The sequence below is a fragment of the Lactuca virosa genome, chromosome 6 (genome assembly GCF_052849685.1).
Source record: "Lactuca virosa cultivar CGN04683 chromosome 6, Lactuca_virosa_CGN04683_v6, whole genome shotgun sequence".
NCBI classification, from domain to species: Eukaryota; Viridiplantae; Streptophyta; class Magnoliopsida; order Asterales; family Asteraceae; genus Lactuca; species Lactuca virosa.
In genome coordinates, this window is record NC_136431.1 from 14,613,441 (window position 1) to 14,635,692 (window position 22,252).

The window sequence follows — 22,252 nt, forward strand, 5'->3', positions numbered from 1 at the left end:
ATTCATTCTTATATATGTGGGCTTGTGATCCAAGATTCCTTATGTTGGACTAAGTCCATGGGGTGACCCATGGATACTCCATGGAGGTTAAAATCCATGGAGCATAAGGAATGGGTAAAGTTATGAGTTACATGGTATAACCCTAATAGCCACCATATAAAAGAATCCCATGGCTCAAGAAATCGTGCACTAATGTGTGAGTGGGAGGGCTAGACGATTTGAAGGAGTGTTCAAGTTTCTCTCAAGTTATTCCAAGTGTATTTGGTGTTGTGTGAACCATTTGAGGTGTCACACTTGGGGCACTAGGCACTCAAGCTTCATGAAGACATTCTACCTCAAAGAGGTATGTATTCTATCTTGTTATATTTATTATTTTGTATGCTAGATTAGGATAATACCTTGGATGTTCATAATTGTATGTATAATAGAGAAAACATATATCCAAGGTATTTAGGGTTGCATGTACACTTAGGAGTGTTAGAATGCTCATAACCCAACAGTTCCGAAACAAGGTGTTACACTCGGCGTTGGTGTTGCCCAGTGTTCTTTCCTCCTAAATGTACTCTTTTTTTGCCTTGTTACTCTAGCCTTGCATTGTCAACCAAGTTTTTAACAGGCTTGGATATACCATCTACTGTACCCCAAATAGCTAATGTGCTTAGGATATTACGATGTTGCAAGGACTTCCTGTTCCCATACCTACCTTCTTGCATATTCTTGGGCCTGAACAACTGAATATTGCACATAGGAAGAATTAACAATGAAACTAATTCTTCAACGGACCCAGGATAAGCAACCACCTTGGAAAGGGCTGCTTTCAAAGCCTGAAATAAATCCATACGATAATTATGAGGGGTGATTTTGACAGTGGTGGTAGGCAACTTAAGCACACGATCAAGGATTTGAGCATCCAACACCAATCCCTCATTGAGTTCGGCCTCCGGTTCATTGTGTGGCAGCTTTTGAATACCAACAATATGTCATCCTATGTCATCATCCCCATCATTAAATTTAATAAGACCATCAGATTGGTGACACGAGTGACTCAGGGAATGTAGACTCATGCAATCCCCACATATCCATTAACTAAACACCTTCAATGTTGCTGCCACTGACATAAACAATCCTTGGTCTAAAGAAATAGCCTCTCGCAACACAGCTCTACACTCATCCGTAGGGAGGTTCAAGCTCATGAGATGAGCAATCATACGAGAAATCCCCTTACTTCCTACTTCGCCAATCCGGAAACAATGAAACCACCGAAAAGGACACGACCAAGTTCTGCTCGTAAATGTATGAAAAGACGCCATTAACACACAAACAAAGTTTATTTAAGCCTCAAGGTGAGGCTCAAAATTAGAAGTAGAAACCTAAAGTAAAATGCGACACTTCAGTAAAAGGTTGGAGTGTGCACAAGGAAAAAAAACACCGGGGAGAAACTCTACATCTTCTTGAGTCCAAAGTATGTTGCATCACTTGAAAACCTCATTTAGACATTTTATCGAACACCTGGCTGGGAAAAAAAGAAGTAACCCATGCATAATGTTTAAAGAGGGCAGAAAGTAAGGAATAAGTCTCGATTTATGCTAGATTCGAAATTAATAAATCACTCCAGAACTTTCTTCAACGATCGTACCTTGCTGTGAAATCAAAGGGTCTATACAAACCTGATCGATTTATTATTCTAATTCTCAGCTCTGATCTCTCTCTCTCTCTCTCTCTCTCTCTCTCTCTCTCATTCAACAAGCTGCCCTATGTCTCCATGCCGAGCTGGAAGAAGAAGCAATTTTGAGTCAAACGAATTCAAGCCATAGGGTTGTGCGATGGAAGGAAGAGCCAAAGAGAGAGGCTGAGCAAAATTGCCTTGAGCAATATCCAATGTCCATTCGTAGATGATGAACGATTGAGAGCAGTATTTCTTCGGTGAGATAGAAGTGATACTGGAAATTTATTAGTTTGTGTTTCAGGAATCAGTAGCAAAAAATAGAAATCAATAGCATATGGTGTGTGTTGGCTTGTGATTTCAAAAAAATACATTGTTTGTGTTTTAGAAAATGCATTGTGATTCAAAACTGATTTTAGAAAATGATTATTTGTGTTTAATTTAGAAAATGCATTTTGGTTCAAAATTGACTAAAATCACACGGTTAAAAACTATATTGCAACTGTGGAAATAAACCTAAAAATGTATCACTATATGTATCGCACCCTTCGGTTTCTTTATTGAAAAAAAAATGCATTTGTGGGTTGCGGATCATTTTAGCCAATAGCTATAGTGAACCGAAGTGTGCTCACTTATAATTAATACTATATTGGAATACTTCTTTAATATATATAATTATAATTATAATTTAACTAATAAACAAATATCTAAATTGTTATTTAAAAAAATTTGTAGAGTTTGCTTTTACACTTGCATGCTAAGGAAAATTAACACCACACTTCACACGTGCTCCTTTGTTATATCCGGGTTTATCCGTGTGCGCGTATTTATCGTATGCACGGACTGCCTCCTTGTATTGCATCGCGCCACCCCCAGTATATATATCCATCTAAAGTAATCCAAAATTTAGCATTTAAAAGTCAACAAAAAGTCAACAACTAAAAAACCTGAGCACTTTTTGTTTTTGAAATGAATCCACCAAGTCCATGTTCTGACCCGAACTCATACTCCCACCCAAGTCCGTTAAACCGGCCCGATAGAATGAGCCGGTCTCACGATGGAGTAATACTAGCATCAACTAAGCCAAAGAAACGGGTGGGTCGGACAAAGTTCAAGGAGACCCGACATCCAGTTTATAGAGGGGTCCGAATGAGGAGATCAAATAAGTGGGTTTGTGAAGTACGTGAGCCAAATAAAAAGACTCGAATATGGCTAGGAACGTACCCGACTGCTGAGATGGCAGCTCGGGCTCATGACGTGGCAGCTTTGGCATTGCGTGGTAACCTTGCTTGTTTAAACTTTGCTGATTCTGTTTGGCGGTTGCCTGTGCCGATCACCAATAATCCCACTGATATCAGGAAGGCGGCAGCCGAGGCTGCGGAGGCGTTTAGGTTGAAAGATATGGAGGTTGACGGTGGTGATGGGAGGAGAGATGTGAGTGATGATAAGGGTTCTGATGGGACGTTGTCGGAGAGTGAAGGAATCACGACGGCGGAGGAGGTGGAGAGTTATATGGATGAAGAGGCGGTGTTTTACATGCACAGGTTGATTTCTGACATGGCAGAAGGTATGTTGATACCTCCACCTCCTTGCTTACGTGGATGGAGTTCAGATGACGTGGAAAGTCCAGATGCTGACATGTGTCTCTGGAATTTCTCAATTTGAAAGCGTGTAAATTCAATGGAGGCAATTTAATTAACAATATATATTTGTTAAAATTAATGTACAGAAGCTCATTTTTTATTATATTATCTTTTTAAAGGGCCTTTTTAACGGATAGTTATGAAGTTTTAACGTGATCAAGTGTTGGTTTGGTTCTTTGAGAAGTTTATAAACTTATTTTAATCTTTTTTTAAAGAAAGTTTTATAATATTCTTTATAGATTATTGTTTGATTAAATTTTGAACTTCTGTAAATAAACTAGTTATATTTGATTCATTACTCCTTGTGTGTTATACTAAATTGACTTTTTAATGTTTGTGTCGATGTTCATTTATGATTTGTTGAAAATATACCAATTGTTATCATTATTGTTATTACAAGAAGTACACTTCCCATAACTTTATATCTATAATGGTTTTATAATAGTCGGCTTTTTAATACGGTCAATTTTTTGCTTAATGAAATGATGAATGTTCTATATTTTAAACTAAGTTATAAGTTGGTAAAACATTTGGATTGTTGCATGTGGAAAATATTATTAGTAATGTGTTGACTCAAACTCATATGACTCTAATCAGCTTATGTGATCATGGAAATTCGTTTGTAGTGACTCTAGATAATAGGCATAGTCTGATGTTCGTAGCGAAAATTAGTCAATATGCGAAAGTTAGCATGAAAACCATCGTTATCGAAGTTCCGCTTTCCAAAAAAACTAGGTAATTTGGTGTCATTAGTTCATTTGATATAAGGTCAAACTTTTCATACATTTAACTACATATCTTTTATCATATATATATTGTAGCTAATATTACAAACACATAGTCGAAAATTTATTTGATGATATAGATGTAGGATTGAAACTCAAAAAATAAAAGAAAAAAAATAGTGATGTAATAATAAAAGACCGAATTACATAAATGGTCAATGTGGTTTGGTAGATTAAAGAGTTTGAATTAAAATTCTTTTTCTTGCATCAATCGCAATTTACCTTCGTTTTTCTTGCATGATTGGTCCCTCCTCCTACAATGTTAGAAATATGTTAAGCGTTTGTAAAAATTATTTTACCTTTGTTTTATCTTTTTCTGAATTTATAATTTTATCTTATTAATTATTTTGTATTATTATATTCTAAGAATCTCATCCGCCCCCACTCTCATCTCTCTCATCTCCATCTTTCTTCTCTCACCGTCCCTATACTCCGACCTTCATCATCGACTAAATTAACAACCATCTCCTTAAGGAGAAATCACACTATAGTTCATTTTTAACTGGTGGTACTTGGGTATTGTGCTCGGCGCCATTACCACCATATGAGTTCTCTGATTCACATCCAAGACAACAATGGATGGGGCTGGAGATTTACAATTCTGGTTGTGGTGGTCGTGATCACGCTAATAAGCTTGTTTTTAGCAAGGAAAATGGGAGGCTATCGTATGTATGTCAAACCATGAAATTTGTTATTGAGGGGTATAACCGGCAACCATAAAATTGCTTATTCCAACGTGAAACACACATATGTTAAATAGGGATAATAAGCATTTATCATAAAATTAGTAAGAGGGGTTTCTATAATCTCAAGGCCATGATTAAGCACCTCATGGCATGTCTTCTTCATGGTCTCGTATAATTCTTTTTCCATATTTACTAAAGGTACACTATCATGGAGAATCATTTAAATACCAAAGGAATACAAGAAAAAAAAAAGTAGAAAAAAGCTTTTTTAGTAATGAACCTTGGAGAGTACTCATTTGAATTTCCATGTTATAAAGAAGTGTATGTGTATCACGTAATTTGAACTCTTTAGAGTTTAATGGATTACCAAATTATACATATACTCTTCATACAAGTCTATAAAAAAATTCTACAATACATTAAACTCTATAAATTTTAATGGATTAGATATTTAAGAATTAAAAAGTTGTTTTTTTCCTATTTAATAGTTTAATGACCATTGAACTTCATATCCAACATGATTTCCCACAATAATAGAGTTTAATTGATTGAATGTTAATTAGACATGTCACATCTTTCAACTCTCCTTTTATACTATAAAAGCAAGTGGCGTGCATCATACTGACACACATTTGAGCAATTTCTATGACAGGTTCAAGTTATTATTTTGTAATCAAATTAAGAGTGTGACCAAGTATTACTAATTTAAAATCTTTTAGTGTGTAATTATATATATATATATATATATATATATATATATATAGAGAGAGAGAGAGAGAGAGAGAGAAAAGAGTTAGGATCATATATAAAATATAAATATTGTGTGAACGTATAAACAAATATGGTCCAATCATTTGATAAGTGTATTATAGTAAATTTATTATTTAAATTAAGTATTATATTAAATTAAATCTCTATAAATTTGGAAAATTAATTAATATAGTTAATTCGTAGCTTTTTTATTTCAATCACCACTATAATCGAGTATAATCGACACCACCTGTTCTTCATCAAGTAACGATCTCGAAGATTCCAATGGTGAAATCAGGATTATTGTCCTCGATTGTTAAGAGTAGATGGCATCTATTCTTACTCTTATTCCCTCTTAGTCATCAACATTTTTTTTCATAGGGACGATACGTTTGGGGGAGATATGATCTGATCTCAACTTCCTCTTTCTCAACTCCCTATATATCGTCATTGGTTCTTTATTCTCTTTAGAAAACGACACAACAGAGCTCGAACTGGTGGTCTTATTTTGTTGTATCTTTATCTCTTATGTCAGGTAAATCATCTATGTCTATCAAATTTCATTCTCTTTTGTTGTATATAATTGAGTTTTCCTTCAAATTCTCAATCCTAAGCTCGTTAATTGACGAATCATAGAGTTTATTTTCTTATGTAATTTGTATATGCCTCAACATATATACCACAATACTCGATGATGCCATATATGTTTTATGATTTCTTGTGAAAATCCAATAAAACTGGTCATGGTGAATTTATCTGACATGTTTTTGTCGTTCCAGAAAAAGTATTATTTTTATAGATGATTTTAGTTATAGTGTTCCAGTGTCTTGTTTTTTGTCAAAAGGTTTCTATGTGGATGTTTCTATCTTAATTTTTTGCTACAATCTATAGTAATTTTTATACGCATTGTTTGTGTTTGATGAAATGTCATAGAGAATATGGTTACATGTTTAACTATTACAACTTGTTATACTCTGATTTCGTAGTACTGGGTATAAACTTTGGCGTTACTGTTATGCTGAACAACAGAGGCGTTCATGGAGCATAAACTTGCCAACTCCTCGCTTTGAAAAAAATTGATGGTTAGCTCACTTCTCCTTATAATTAATATTTATATTAATATTCTTTGATGTGTGGAATTCTTTTGTTGTTCTCCAGTTCTTATAGCTATCAAAACACACCCTGACCAAAAAAATATAGAGGTAAGAGGGGCAGAAGTGTCTTCAAGGGGATTGAATTCTTCAAGAATGTTTGAATTCTTCAAGAATTATTAAATTACATAAATATGTTGCAGTGTTACAAACATGCAAATGGATTATATTCTATAATTCTTCAATAATACTGAAATTTCACAAGAATTCTCCAGACCCGTATATCGAGTTTTATTCAAGCATTCTTCAAGAATGTTTGAATTCTTCAAGAATTGTAAATTGTCTTCAGTTCAAATTTTTTATACAAGTTATATATATTATTCTCAAGGAATGTAATTTATGTAATCATGTAATATATGTAATCAATGTATATCTTGTGAGTACTATGTAAAAAGAATGTTGCAAATACTTTAAAAATATGTTATAATATATTTTTGATGTATTCTTAATTCTTAAAGAATTATATGTGAAATGAACGCTATGTGCAATTAAAATCAACAAAAATTGGATTAAATCGAATTTTGTAGATTTTTTAGAAACACTATATATTTTAAGAATGCTTTCTATATTTTATATTAATTACAATTAAATTAAAATTAAAATTGATTAAAACATTGTAAGAAAAATCAGTCAAACATATGTATCCTTAAAATCCGTCCTTGATAATTTGTTTAAACCAAAATGTCTTATGTTTTATTATAGAAATTAATTCATTTTTTTCCATTTAATTACCATCATGTCATTGTCGATCCTAACCTTCAAATCTTTTAATCTGATGGCTACAATTTGGTCATAGGATCACACAATACTTACAATTCATATTTAATCCTAACCCTTTATATATATATATATATATATATATATATATATATATATATAGAGAGAGAGAGAGAGAGAGAGAGAGATAGAGGGGGAGGGGGAAGAGAGGGGGGAGGGGGAAGATCAATGGAGAACTAAATTGAGGGAGAGAAACAACAAACTTTTTATGTATAGTGAATTTAGGTACCAAATTTCACATGTGCATGTACATACATATATCTAAGACAATCGAAAAAAAAAATTTAAAAAAAAATATTTGAATGTACATATGCACATTTTTTTTTGAAAATGTATATTTGCACAAGGCAATTAAATACATATGATTATGTTTATGTATATGCATATGGACATGCATATGCATAAGAATAAGTATATAACATATGCATATTCATATGCACAAGCATATGCATATACATAACAATAATTATATACATATGTTGGATTAGGTGTCTAAGTCCATAAGTAAAATTGGTATATACTTGAATTGATAGTAGCACAGTCATTTTGGGTTGCCCTCAAACCTAGCAATTGGACAGGATGATTTTTGGAGAGATAGATTAATTTATTACGTGAATAATAAATTAAATAAATGGTTTATTAATGTGTTATGAAAATAATATATTAATTAGAAATCATATTGTTTGATTAATAATTAATCAGAAATTAATTGGAATTAATTTTGGGATTAATTGGATTAATTAAAAGTACATGGACTGTTTTGTTATTTATTAATAGTTGTGAAAGGAAGGCTCTAAAACCTCATGAAAGAGGTGGACGAAAATCTCTAGGGAAACCCTAGGATATTTCTTCTAAGGCCCCTTGGACAAGGGGATTGGGCTGCTTGGTCACCAAGCAAGGGATTTAGGGCATATCCCTTAAACCCTAGCTTTGGCACCAAGTTTCCTCGACTATATAAGGAGTCCCCTAGCCCTTGATTTCGTTCATGCCTTCCCTCCACAAGCCTTGGACGAAATTCTATCATCCCTCCTAATTCATTCTCTTGCTAGTTTGGGTGTGATTCCATTAGAGGCACGACACTTGTGGTGCTTGCTTCCAAGAGATCAACAAAGATAAATTCTTGTTTTTTGTTATAACAACTAAAAGTGTAACATCTTAAAAATACGAACCAAAGATTTCATTTATGATATAATGATTCATAAAACAATTTGTAGAAAAACATTATCAAGTTATTTCATTACATAAAAACCATAGATCACATGTCTCAAAACCATATCATCAAATAGTAATAGTGTCAGAGTACAATCCCAAGAACATCATAGTGCGGAAAATAGTGGTGTGATGCGCTGCTACCGTGTCGGCTCCTTCCATTCGAAGAAGGACCTAAAGCAAAAACTGTAAACCGTAAGCACAAAGCTTAGTGATTTCCCCCATCATACCACATACCATACTATAAACATGCTGCCAGGCATATCTGGGTGCCCGACCTACCCTGTTGAGCATACCGGGATGCTCAACCTACCCCTGCTAGGCATACCGGGGTGCCTAACCTACCCCTCCGGTTTATCTCAACCGGTTACGGGGACTATTTCACCCCTACTACTACCACATAACAACATAACATAATCATACTGTCAGGCATAACGGGGTGCCCGACCTACCCCTTTGGTCCTTCGACCTGATACTGGGACTATTCCCCCTACTACCATTATCACATAACATCATACCATACTAGCACATAAAACATAACAGATAGTGGCATACCAGACAATTATCATAAAGACAATCATCTAACAAGCAACTCCTACTAGTGGGCCGATATTGTGGCCTTAGACCCACTTCTACTGGAAGGTAACTCACCTCGTAAAGCTGAGTGTCGAATATCACGGAAAGGAATCTCTAACAGGTGCTCCGATGACTCCCCGTCTATCATTATCATAACAACACTTAGTCAAAATCGATAATACTTCTTAGGGTAAAATGACCATTTTACGCCTTGGTCTAATTTGGACCATACCTTAGGCTCAATTCCATCTTGTCTTTCCCAGCTCACTAATGGCCAACTAAAGGCCTAACAATGGCCTAATTTTCCAAATTGGGCCCAACTCCCCAAATGAGCCTTATTACAAGCCCAATAAATCCTTTGCCGAAAATAAATAATTTCAAGTGGCCTAATATGGCCCAAAGGCCCAATACTCTAAATCTCAGTCCTAAGCCCATAATCTATGCTCCACAGTGGGCCATGGGGTCCAACTATCCAGGCCCAAACTTCTAAGGCCCAAAAGCCAAAGTTCGACACTCTGCATGCGTACGCGCGACGTACCTGGCACGTACACCCAACGTTCGCTGGCCTTGACCAAAAGCAGGAAGTTGACCCAGTACGTGCTGCCTACCAGGGTGTACGCCCAGCGTACTGGCCAGCTCCCTTGGGGATCCATTTGTGACTTAATCCATTAAGTCTTCACATCCAGAATGTGGATACAGGTCCTTTAAGGCATCCTCGTCCATAAAGTCACAAACTTTATGTGCTTGCATGCATGGTTAGGGTCAAAACATGATTTTTGGTCCTTAACCCAACTTTATGACCTTCAAACACTTGCATGGTTGTGGCTTAACCATCAAGGTCCGATTTTTCTTACTCTAAGTGCTTCTAAGAGCCCAAAAGGACAGCTCTTATGTTGTGAAACTATCAAGATTCAAGTAACCTCAACAATGGAGTCCAAAAGTGACATAAAACACCCCAAAATCAAATCTAAACATGCAATGATCAAGTTTGAAGCTTGATACCTCAAATGAGTCAGAAATTATGCTAATCTCCTGGATCTACAAGATCCCTTTGAATCCTTGCTCCTTCTTCAAACTTCTTTCTCTTCCAAAACAACAAAACAACACTAAGATGCTCTCAAATGGCTTCCAATTCACAACAACACAAATAGGGGTTAGGGTTTTCGTGGTGGCTGACTAAAGGTGAGAGGGAGGCTAGACCAAAGGAATAAGGTCCTTTATATAGGGATCAAACCCTAAATTTTAGGGTTTTAGAATTTGCATGGGTACGTTGCGCGTACTCCTGGTACGCTGGGCGTACATGCATGGCTTCCGCGTTCCAATCTCTTGAGTATGTTGAGCGTACATGGCAAGGTACGCTCCGCGTACGACGCTTCCTCAGCCCAAATGCAAGGGCCAAAAGGTCTAAGCCCAACCCTTTAAAACTAATAACCTTATATATATAAATAAAAATAGTACGTTATAAATCCCGGACGTTACAAAAAGGTATGTAATCCTAAAACCCTCTAATGTTAATTTCGAAAATTGTATAGGGTTTATAGGTTTCTTTTTTATGTTCTTAATTATAGGTTCAATAGAGAAAACATAGATCCTATTTAGGCTGCATGCAAACTTAAGGGTTTTAATTTTGTTTGTTTACCTAACTCCCATCAGTGCTATCAGAGCATTTGGTTTGTTTTCAATTGAATTGCTATAATTGTTGAATTTGATCAATTAGGGTTTATGGACATTAAACCCTAAGAGGCCATAAATTTTGACAAGGGTTAGGGTTTTTGGAAACCCTAGCCCCTTCCCCTTTATTTCAAAATTTATGGCTAAGGTTTTGAAACCCTAGCTTTCCACCCCAAGTTTTTGAAAAAGGCAAGGATATTAGGGTTTCCAAATTTTTGTAATTATTATTTTACTTGCCTAAAAATAAATAATTAAAATTGGAATAAATCCTATACCCTAATTTTCGAAAAGTAGAGGGTAAAGATTAGGATTAAATTATTTGATTAATTTAATTAGTTATTCCTTATTTAATTTAATATAATTAGTTAATGTTAAACTAATGGATAAATATTAAATCATTCGGTTTATTTTAAATTTAAATTAATTGCTTATTAATTTTTGAAATTTAAATTACAAGCCTAGTATTTTGAAAAGTTTTAAAATACGCCTTATACTATATGTAAAATTAAAAGTTTAATAATTACTATATGTATAAGACTAAGTCAGTCAAATCGCTAATACACCTAATTCACGAAGCCATACTATAAGGGGAGTTTAAGAAAGCGGCTTATAAAGTGACCGTCATTAGGTATCCATTCTTACCATCCGCTCTCTTGTATGGTGGAGGGTCATTAGCCGAACGGAATTGATAGGACACTAATTGACATTAAAAGTATAATGCTATTAAAAGTACTAAAACCTTTTAAATCCCAAATCTAGTTATTTTAGGAAAAGTGTGAAATGTATGCTAATCCATGAAAACGCACATCATGCTTTATATGTCGTTAGTGGAGCGTGTGTGGTTAACCGACACACTAATAGAGACTATAAAGAGATATGATGGGCATATCGAGAATTATCATTGTTGATGGAGCGTGTGTGGTTAACCGGCACATCAATGTGATATGATAAATGACATCAAGGTTTTGAAGTAAGCTTGCATGGTTATTCACATCTCGTTTGTGATCCTCGTCATCTCAGTCACAAAAGTGAGAGAATTATCCAAGATTAAACATGCTGAAACATCCTAAAAATACTAGCCAAAAATTTCGTTTTCAAAATCATTTAGCAAACATAAATATCATCGCCATAGTATAAAATCATGGAACATGTATCTCAAAATCTCATAAAAACTGTTATCATATCACAATCTCATATAAAATATAAGAGTAAACTCCCAGGCTAAGAAAAACTGTGGTGTGTGTCATGCCATCATCCCGAGCTCTTTCCCTTGCTAGCTGAAGTACCTGAAACCAAAACTAAAATTGTAAGCACGAAGCTTAGTGAGCTCCCCCAAACTACCACATACCATACAATGACACATATAACAAATATTGGGCCTTGCCCACTGCATCGGGCCCCGCCCGGCATCAGACCGAAGTCCGGCATAAATTGGGCCCCGCCCACTGTATCGGGCCCCGCCCGGTATCAGACCGAAGTCCGGCATAAATTGGGCCCCGCCCGTTGCATTGGGCCCCGCCCGGCATCGGACTGAAGTCCGGAATAAACTGAACATAACATAAGCATGAACATATAACATAATCACATATACTGCATCGGGGTTTCCCGACATCAGACCGAAGTCCGGAACATATAACACATAACATAAACATGCATGAATCACAAAGACATCAAGCATACATAGCCACTTCTCTGAACCACCCGACATCAGACCGAAGTCCGGAACTACTATCATCTAAACGGGCCGGTGTAACGCCCGCAGATTCGGGCTAGTCAATTTAGAGACAATAAGCATCAAAAATGAGTTTTGATGGAAGATTATTTAGAAGGAGTAATCTTAACCAAATGGTACTATATGTTACAAGGGTTCCGTACATATAAAGAACGCCGAAATCCGAGTTATAACGAAGAAGTTATGGCCCGTCGAAGTTTTTCGGCAAAACCGGCATGGCACCGGGAGACGTAAATAATGAATTTACGATGGAGGACTTTTTAGCCTTAGAAATCTAAGCAAAAGTTGTAGTATACATTAAACTGAGAACATATAAAAAAAGAACGCCCAAATCTGATTTCGTATGAGGAAGTTATGGATTTTCTAAGATTTGGCATAAGAGTGCACGGCCCGAAACTCGAATTTTAGATCGAGTGGTTTTTGGCCTACGTGACCTAAATGAGAATTGAAGATCTCATTAATAGGAACTCAACGTTAAAAAGACAGATGAAAACGGAGTCCGTATGTAGAAGTTATAAATTTTACGCGGACATTTAACAGTATAATCTCCTCGCACTGTTAAATTTAAGATCGGTCGAGAATTAGCCGACGGAGTCAAAATGAAAGTTGTAGAATTTATTTTTACCTACGCGTGGATATAAAGAATGTCGAAAACGGAGCTCGTATGCGAAAGTTACGGGGTTTAGACGTCGGCAGGGTGCTGCTGCAAAAGGGGTGACGTGGCACAATCTTGGTCATTGCTTTCTCCCCAAGGCTTGCCACTAGATGGTGACATGTGGCACTAATTTCAGCCATATTTCACCCTATAAATACAACCCCTTCCACCCTCATTTCTTCACACCTCCACCCTTCTCTCTCTACTCTCTCTCTAAACCCCCCAAAACTCCCCTAGCGCTAGAAGAAAGCCCCGGAGCGCTAGACGGCTCCGAGAAGAAGAGCTTTCGGCTCGGAAGTTCTGCCCCTGCAGAGCGCGACTTCTAGCCAAACCCCCTAGTAGGTAAGATACGCCTACCTAATTTTTAATATAGCTTTTATTTAAATATAGTAACGTTATTAGGACCTTATAGTAATTATTTGAGCTATTAGTACGGGTTATATAAGTGTCGTTATAATATCTTTTTAACCACTCGCGGTACGGGGAATCCGGTTTGAAGGACCGCCTGGGTTGTTGGATTTCAGAAGTGTTATATGCCAAAATGATCATGTCCTCGGGTGTTTCATGTCTGGCCCCTATCTGTACATAATGGGTGAAGAGTATTGTTTGACGCTTATATAATAGTAATAATAGTTAGACTATTAATTAGTCTCGTTGAATATTAGACTAAACTCTAGTGGAAATGATACTAGGTTTTGTCAACGGAAATTCGTTTTAAAGTAAACGAAGTGCTGTCCGAGTACCGAGTCACCACCATTGCAGGTGAGTGCATAGTTCCTTTCATCTTACACATAGATATGAAGTATTTTATATAAATTACGTGGTATGTGTGCATATTATTTGAATACTTGCTTTCTATGCTGGATGAACGATTTTATACATGTTTTAAATAATTTAAATTGTATATGTATTTTATATCTACGAATATGTTGGGTAAAACATGGGTAGATGAATGATGAGAGATGAAAGATTATATGAGTGAACATTGGCAGCTATAGACTTAGTGCCTAACAAATAACATCGGCAGCTATGGACTTAGTGCCTATAGAATAAACATTGGTAGCTATGGACTTAGTACCTGTTAAATAAACGTTGGTAGCTATGGATTTAGTACCTATTAGCTGAACACTGGTAGCTATGGATTTAGTACCCGCTGAATGAACTTTAGCAGCTATGGAATTAGTGCTTTACGAACAAGCATTGGCAGCTATGGACTTAGTGCCTATCATATAAACCCTAGAAGCAATGGGCTTCGAAATGAACGAATGCAGGATAGATGATTCTTAGGGTAGATCCTTAAGAGTAAGGAAGATAATGGGGATGGGTAATTGGGTTGATTGTTTGATGTTTAAACATAATAATTAAATTATTGTGGGTTGAAAACCCTATGTACTTACCAGGTTTCCCAACCTGACCCACTCAAGCTTATTTGTATCACAGGTGTCGATATGAAGCTACTTTACACTGAGGGATTTAAAAGAGATGTAGATCACTAGTGTAAATGAATGTAAGTTCTGTTTATGCTTATGTTTCTGTATTGACGATGACATCCCAAATGTTTTAAAATGGATAAAAATACATTTCTTCATAAATGCTTTGATAACGTATTTATCATGTTTTTCTGGGAACAAACTCCACAATATTTTTATTAAAAGAGATACTCTGATTTTTATAAAGCATAAACAAAATCGGTCTTTTCTGGCCGTGAAAAATGGGGATGTCAGAGTTGGTATCAGAGCATTAGTTTAAGCGAACTAGGAATATGGATTTATTTCTAGACTTAAACTTAGAATTCTAAGAGATGATCATGAGGAGTGTGTCTAATAAAATTTAGGTAATACACCTGAATAGACACAATCACTAGCTAGTTTAGGGAAAATGCCTAACATGCTTTTATGTGCTAAATGATTTATGATGCTTTATGATGCTAAATGTATGATCGGATCTATGGTCTGTTGCCGACCGGATCTAGAAACTTTATGTGTTCAGATTTCTAAACGTTTAAATACGGTATTGGAACTGGCATGTAACTTTTTGGAGTGATGGGGAGGTTTACACGTCGATCGTAAATAAAATCTTTCCTATCTTAATTCTCGTCATTTCACACCAAATGCCTAATTTGGTGAATAAAATCGAAATGGCATGAACCTGGAGCGGAGCCGGAAACGCGAAGGGAAACATGAATCAACCCCCAGTGATTGAGCAAATAGCTGTTGTGGTAGCCACTCCTGAGCCAATCACTATGGCCGGAGTACAAGCGATGATCCAAATGATGTTGGATCGTCAAATGGAGGAGACCAGACGCTTACTTCAACAGAACCGAGAGGAAGCTACAACACCGATCGTACAACCTGAACTGGTCCCCGAGCAATCGGAGGAAGGGAACTACACCCGTCATGTGAGTCAAGCTGGGACTAAAGGAGAACGAAGAAATGGCCCAGATAGGGGAAACGATAAGGATGGGCGAATGTATAAGAACTTCTTGAGTGCACAACCCCAGATAGTGCTGACTCATCCACCAAGCACTTCCGCAACTGAGAAACATGGAATGTGCTGTGGATCTGGCTGAGCTCTGCTGGAAGATCTAGCCGATAAGCAACCCGTCCTACCCGGGCCAAAACTCTAAATGGACCAATGAACCTGGGGCCCAGCTTGCCCCGTTTCCGAAATCTGATAACACCCTTCCATGGTGACACTTTTAGGAGGACCATATCGCCCACCTGAAACTCCAAGTCCGAACGCCGCTTGACGGCGTAACTCTTCTGCCGACTCTGAGCAGTCTAGAGCCTGCTCCGGACTTGCTGAATTCGCTATGTGGTCTTGAGTACTACCTCCGTACTCCCCATGACTCTCTGACCGACCTCACCCCAGCAGATTGGGGTCCTACACTTCCTCCCGTAGAGCATCTCGAAGGGAGGCCGGTCTATACTGGAGTGGTAGTTGTTGTTATACGAAAACTCCGCTAACGGAAGATACGTATCCCAACTGCCACCGAAATCTAGCACACATGCCCGAAGCATTTCCTCGAGAGTCTGAATCGTCCTCTCGCTCTGTCCGTCCGTCTGAGGGTGGAAAGCGGTGCTGAAATGGAGATGAGTACCCATCTCGTCGTGAAACCGCTTCCAAAATCTGGAAGTAAACCGGACATCTCGGTCTGACACCACCGAGACAGGCACTCCACGAAGTGCCACTACCTTTTCGCACATAAATCTCGGCCAACTTCTCGGCCGAGATGCTCTTCTGGATCGATATAAAATGAGCGCTCTTGATCAATCGATCCACGATGACCCATATCGAATCAACCCCACGTGCGGTCCTGGGAAGCTTGGTAATAAAATCCATAGTGATATCCTCCCATTTCCACACGGGAATATCTAACGGCTGCATCTTGTCGTGCGGCCTCTGGTGCTCCGCCTTGACCTTCCTGCAGGTCAGGCACCTCTCAACGTACCAGGCGATGTCCCGCTTCATGCAGGGCCACCAATAATCCGGGCGAAGATCCCTATACATCTTCGTCGCCCCTGGATGGATGGAGAACCGAGACTTGTAAGCCTCATCCATCAACACTTGTCGTACTCCTCCCCAGTACGGTACCCAAACCCTCCCATGCAGGGTCAACAATCACCGACTGTCATAATCAAATGAAGCCACTCGGCCAACTATCCTCTCGCACTTCTGGCGCTCCTCCTTCAGGCCCTCAACCTGTGCCTCCCTAATCTTCTCCAACAGTGGAGTAACTACTGTCATCCTCAAGCAGATATCTCGAATCAGATCCGCTACCACCTTGCGGCTCAGGGCGTCGGCCACTACGTTGGCCTTGCCCGGGTGGTAGAGGATCTCACAATCGTAATCCTTTACCACATCTAACCACCGAAGCTGCCTCATGTTCAGATTCGGCTGATCCATGAGGTACCTCAAACTCTTGTGGTCCGTGTAAATAGTACACCGGACCCCATAGAGGTAATGCCGCCAAATCTTGAGGGCGAACACTACAGCCCTCAACTCCAAATCATGCGTCGGGTAGTTAGCCTCGTGAGGCTTCAACTGTCTCGAGGCATAAGCTATCACGTGCCCCCGATGCATCAATACTGCTCCCATACCTATGATCGAAGCGTCACAGTAGACTACAAAGTCATCTACTCCCTCTGGCAGGGTAAGAATCGACGCCTCGCACAATCGCTGCCTGAGCGTCTCAAAGGCTGTCTGTTGTTCAGGACCCCAGCAAAACACTACCGACTTCTTGGTCAGTCGGGTCAATGGTACTGCTATCTTGGAGAAATCCTGGATGAATCTCCTATAGTACCCTGCCAGGCCCAGGAAGCTCCGAATCTCGGATGGAGACCTCGGGACCTCCCACTGCATCACGGCCTCTATCTTGGTCGGATCAACTAATATACCCCTCTGGTTGACAAGGTGCCCCAAAAACTGCACCTCGCGCAACCAGAACTCACACTTGGAGAACTTTGCGAAAAACCTCTCCCTCCTCAAGGTCTCTAGCACCTCCCTCAGGTGCTCCTCGTGCTGCTCCTATGTCTTGGAATAGACCAAGATGTCATCAATGAATACTATCACAGACCGATCCAGCATCGGCCTACACACGCGGTTCATGAGATCCATGAACGCAGCTGGAGCATTGGTGAGCCCAAACGGCATCACTACAAACTCGTAATGACCATAGCGGGTCCTAAAAGCAGTCTTCTGCACGTCATCATCTCTGACCCGCATCTGGTGATATCCGGACCGTAGATCAATCGTGGAAAACCAAGATGCTCCCTGAAGCTGGTCGAACAAATCGTCTATATTCAGAAGTGGGTAATGGTTCTTCACCGTCACCTTATTCAGCTCCCGATAATCAATGCACATACGGTGCGACCCGTCCTTCTTCTTCACAAACAAGATCGGGGCTCCCCATGGCGAACTAATCGACCTGATAAAACCCTTGTCTAGCAGCTCCTGCAGCTATGTAGACAACTCCTGCATCTTGGGAGGAGCCAACCGATACGGTGCCTTGGCTATCGGAGCCGCACCAGGGACCAGGTCAATCCGAAACTCAACCTGTCTCTCCGGAGGTATCCCAGGCAAATCCTCCGGGAATACGTCTGAGTACTCTCGCAATACTGGTACATCATCGACCGTCGCCCTACCCTTATCCCGGGTATCCATGACGTAAGCAACATATCTCGCGCAACCCTGCTGAAAGTAACGTCTCGCTCTCGCTGCTGAGCAGAGAATCGGTCAGCGTTGCGGTCTCTCACCCTGAATCACTAACTCTCCCCCACTAGGGGTGCGAACCCTTACTAGCTGCAGCTCCCAATCAATCATCGCCCCATTGGGGCTCAACCAATCCATACCCACTATGACCTTATTCCTTCGCAGGGGAATAGGGACCAAGTCCACCGAAAACTGCTCATCAAATAACCGAAGCGTACATACCCTGTGAACTCTCGTGTCACATCCCGGCCGTCGGCGGAAACACCGGGCAGTGTAACGTCATTTCTCGTATCATAGTTATCAACTTCCTGAAAACACATGCAATTTAAAAATACGTCAACATAAAATTGGTGAGTTCACAGGTTTTGACTCCATAAAATAATACATTTTCCAAGTTCAAAAGTATAGTTTTGAAAGTATCATTTTGACTCTCCAACGTTTAGTATATATATCCTAGGTATAAAATTTTACTTACTAAATAAGTAGTTTACCTATAAGTCTCATATACTATGAATATAAGTGTTTGTAATTCCATACAAACGAAAGTTGCTATGTATAAATCTTATTTCAATTCTATATGAGTATGTGTGTTGGGTACCAAGTTTTACCTAGATTTGGACTTGATTCATTGTCATCTTGAGAACCATCAGCGTCACATATGCCGTCAACGGAATCATCAACAAGTGTCATGAGACCCTTAACGTTCAGCACCTCATCTTCAGATGTCTCCTCTTCATCCACCCATTCTTCATTATCCTCCTGTTTTGCAATGAAGGCCTTTGGCAGAGAGATGTTTTCTTTCTTCATATGAGCCACCAGCTTCTTGTACAAGACTTCATAGTTCTCAGGACTCTAAGCTTCTTTTTCCTCCTTGCAATCCCTAGCAAAATGATCAGGACTCCCACAATCAAAGCAGTTACCTGAGCTTTTCTTCTCTAAAGTAGATCGCTTCGTTGAGCTGCTTCCCTTGAATTGAGATCTTTTCACCTTGTTTCCTCTGCTTTCTTCATAACGGTTGACGATAAGTGCAACGTTGACAACAAGCTCATCAGTGAGATTTTCATCACTTTATTCACCCTGATCTGAATTGTCTGATTCGTTGATGTGCTTTATTGTTTCCTTTCGAGACATCGGGGAAATAGACTTTTCCTTGCTCGAGTCCTTTATGATTTCCTTACGAAAAGCTTTGGTCTCTTCATAATTTTGCAGATTACTGAACAACAAATTCAGATCCATGGAATCGATCTTCTCACCGTTCTTAAGAACATCAATGTGATGTTCCCAACTCTTCCCAAGAGAATCGCGAAACTTTAGAACCAACTATGATGAGTGCTTAACGATTCCCAGCATGCGCATATCATTTACCAAACTAGAGATGAGTATTTAGACCGGGGAACCGGCCGGAACCGGAACCGGTACCGGAATCGGAAGCGGATAGAACCAATCGGGCCAAGACCGGGACGATATTCTTGTGGATTTTTGGAACCGGGAACCGGTAGAACCGGAAAAAACCGGAACCGTATGTTGCTATTTCTCGAGGACCGGTTCCAACATTGAAGACACGACAAGAACTGGTAGGAACCGGTGGTCCGTTTCGGTTCCTATTTTCCACCAAGTTCGGTTCTCGGGCCGGTTCCAATGCTCATCCCTAAACCAAACAATTAAACCCATTGAAGGTTTGAGTAAGAGACTCACCTTGTTGACCAAAGAAATGCTCGTATCTTCGATTAATATTGTTGATGGTCATAGCCTGGACTTACACAATGCCTTCATAAGCCACCGTCAGTGTTTCCATCATCTCTTGGGCTGATTTAAAATTCTGTACGAGATGATACACATGGTATGGAAGAGAATTTCCAAAAGCGGCCCTGGATTTTACATCAAGACTGAGCAGTCTTTTGTCATCGTCATCATAACTTGTTGCTGGATTTGCTTTAGAGGGCCAACGAGAGCGTTGTTTGCCATGAATTGGTACATAGGAACATGGGGACCTTTTTCAACAATATGTTTCATCTCATTGTCAATGGTTTCAAGAACCACCATGGCCTTGGTTTTCCACATAGCGAAGTTGTGTTCATCGAAGGGAGGAATATTGTTGAGACCAAAGGATTTGGAATTGCTTGAATTCGACATGATAACTTGAGTAGATCACAAACCTGCTCTGATACCAATTGAAGGTTTGTGATTGATCGGATACACTTCAATTACGAATGAAATAATCATCAGAAAATAAATGACACAAGAGTTATCTAAATGTTCCTTTCACCAAGAAAAGAGGTTTTTTCTTTGCAAATAAGACGGGTTTGTCACCAAAACAATTGACACAAAGCCAGGAACACTAGCACAACATTAGGGTTTGCCCTAATGTAATATATATATATATATATATATATATATATATATATATATATATATATATATATATATATATATATATATATATATATGTGTGTGTGTGTGTGTGTGTGACATCCCCATTTTCACGGCCAGAAAAGACCGATTTTGTTTATGCTTTATAAAAATCAGAGTACCTCTTTTAATAAAAATGTTGCGGAATTTGTTCCCAGAAAAACATGATAAGTACGTTATCAAAGCATTTCCAAAGAAATGTATTTTCATTCATTTTAAAACATTTGGGATGTCATCGTCAATACAGAGACATATGCATAAACAGAACTTACATTCATTATCACTAGTGGTCTACATCTCTTTAATCTCTCAGTGTAGTGCATCTTTATATCGACACCTGTGATACAAATAAACTGAGTGGGTCTGGTTGGGAAACCTGGTGAGTACATAGGGTTTTCAACCCACAATAATATAATTATTATGTTTAATCATCAAACAATCAACCCGATTACCCATCCCCATTATATTTATTCTTAAGGATTACCCTAAGAATCAGTTATCCTTCATTCATTCATTCGTAAGGTTTATCCTAGGGAATACGCGTGAAGTACATTACTGCTAATGTCATCTATTAGGCACAACTACCATTATTATCCTTTAGGCGTAACTGCCAGGATTATGTTGTTCTCAACTAGGCGCAGCTGCCAATATCCTCTATTAGGCACAGCTGCCAGGATTATGATGTTCTCTATTAGGCGCACCTGCCGATATTATCCTATAGGCGCATCTGCTAGGATGTTTAGTGTACATCGCGTTTCAAAATCATCTACAGGTTGCGGTGCAGCTAACAATATTCATTTATATCATCCTTCATACCTCATCATTTATCTAGTCATGTTCTACCCAACATTTTTGTAGATATAAAATACATCTATAACTTTAGATTTCGAGAAAAAAAGTTCAGATCTGAAAACAAAATACACCTACTGTCCAACTCTGAAGAAAAAGGTTCAGATTTGTAGACAAAGTACATCTACAGCCTAGATCTGAAGAAAAAGGCTCAGATCTGTAAATAAAGTACATCTACAGCCTAGATCTGAAGAAAAAGATTCAGATCTGTAAACAAAGTACATTTACAGCCTAGATCTGAAGAAAAAGGTTCAGATCTGTAAACAAAGTACATCTACAGCCTAGATATGAAGAAAAATGTTCATATCTGTAAACAAAGTACATCTACAGCCTAGATCTGAAGAAAAAGGTTCAGATCTGAAAAGAAAGAAGTTAGGTCCTTCATCCAACATAGATCTCAAAGTATAAAATACATATACAGCTTAGATCTGAAAAACAAAGAAGTTTAAATCTTTCATCTAGCACAGATCTCAAGTAAATATGCA

The 22,252-nt window shown here is 38.5% G+C and overlaps 1 pseudogene; it reads left to right on the top strand.

The window, feature by feature from the left end:
* The first annotated feature begins 2,588 nt into the window (after positions 1-2,588).
* Positions 2,589-3,474, top strand: LOC145119597 (dehydration-responsive element-binding protein 1A pseudogene; annotated as a pseudogene).
* Positions 3,475-22,252: the final 18,778 nt, after the last annotated feature.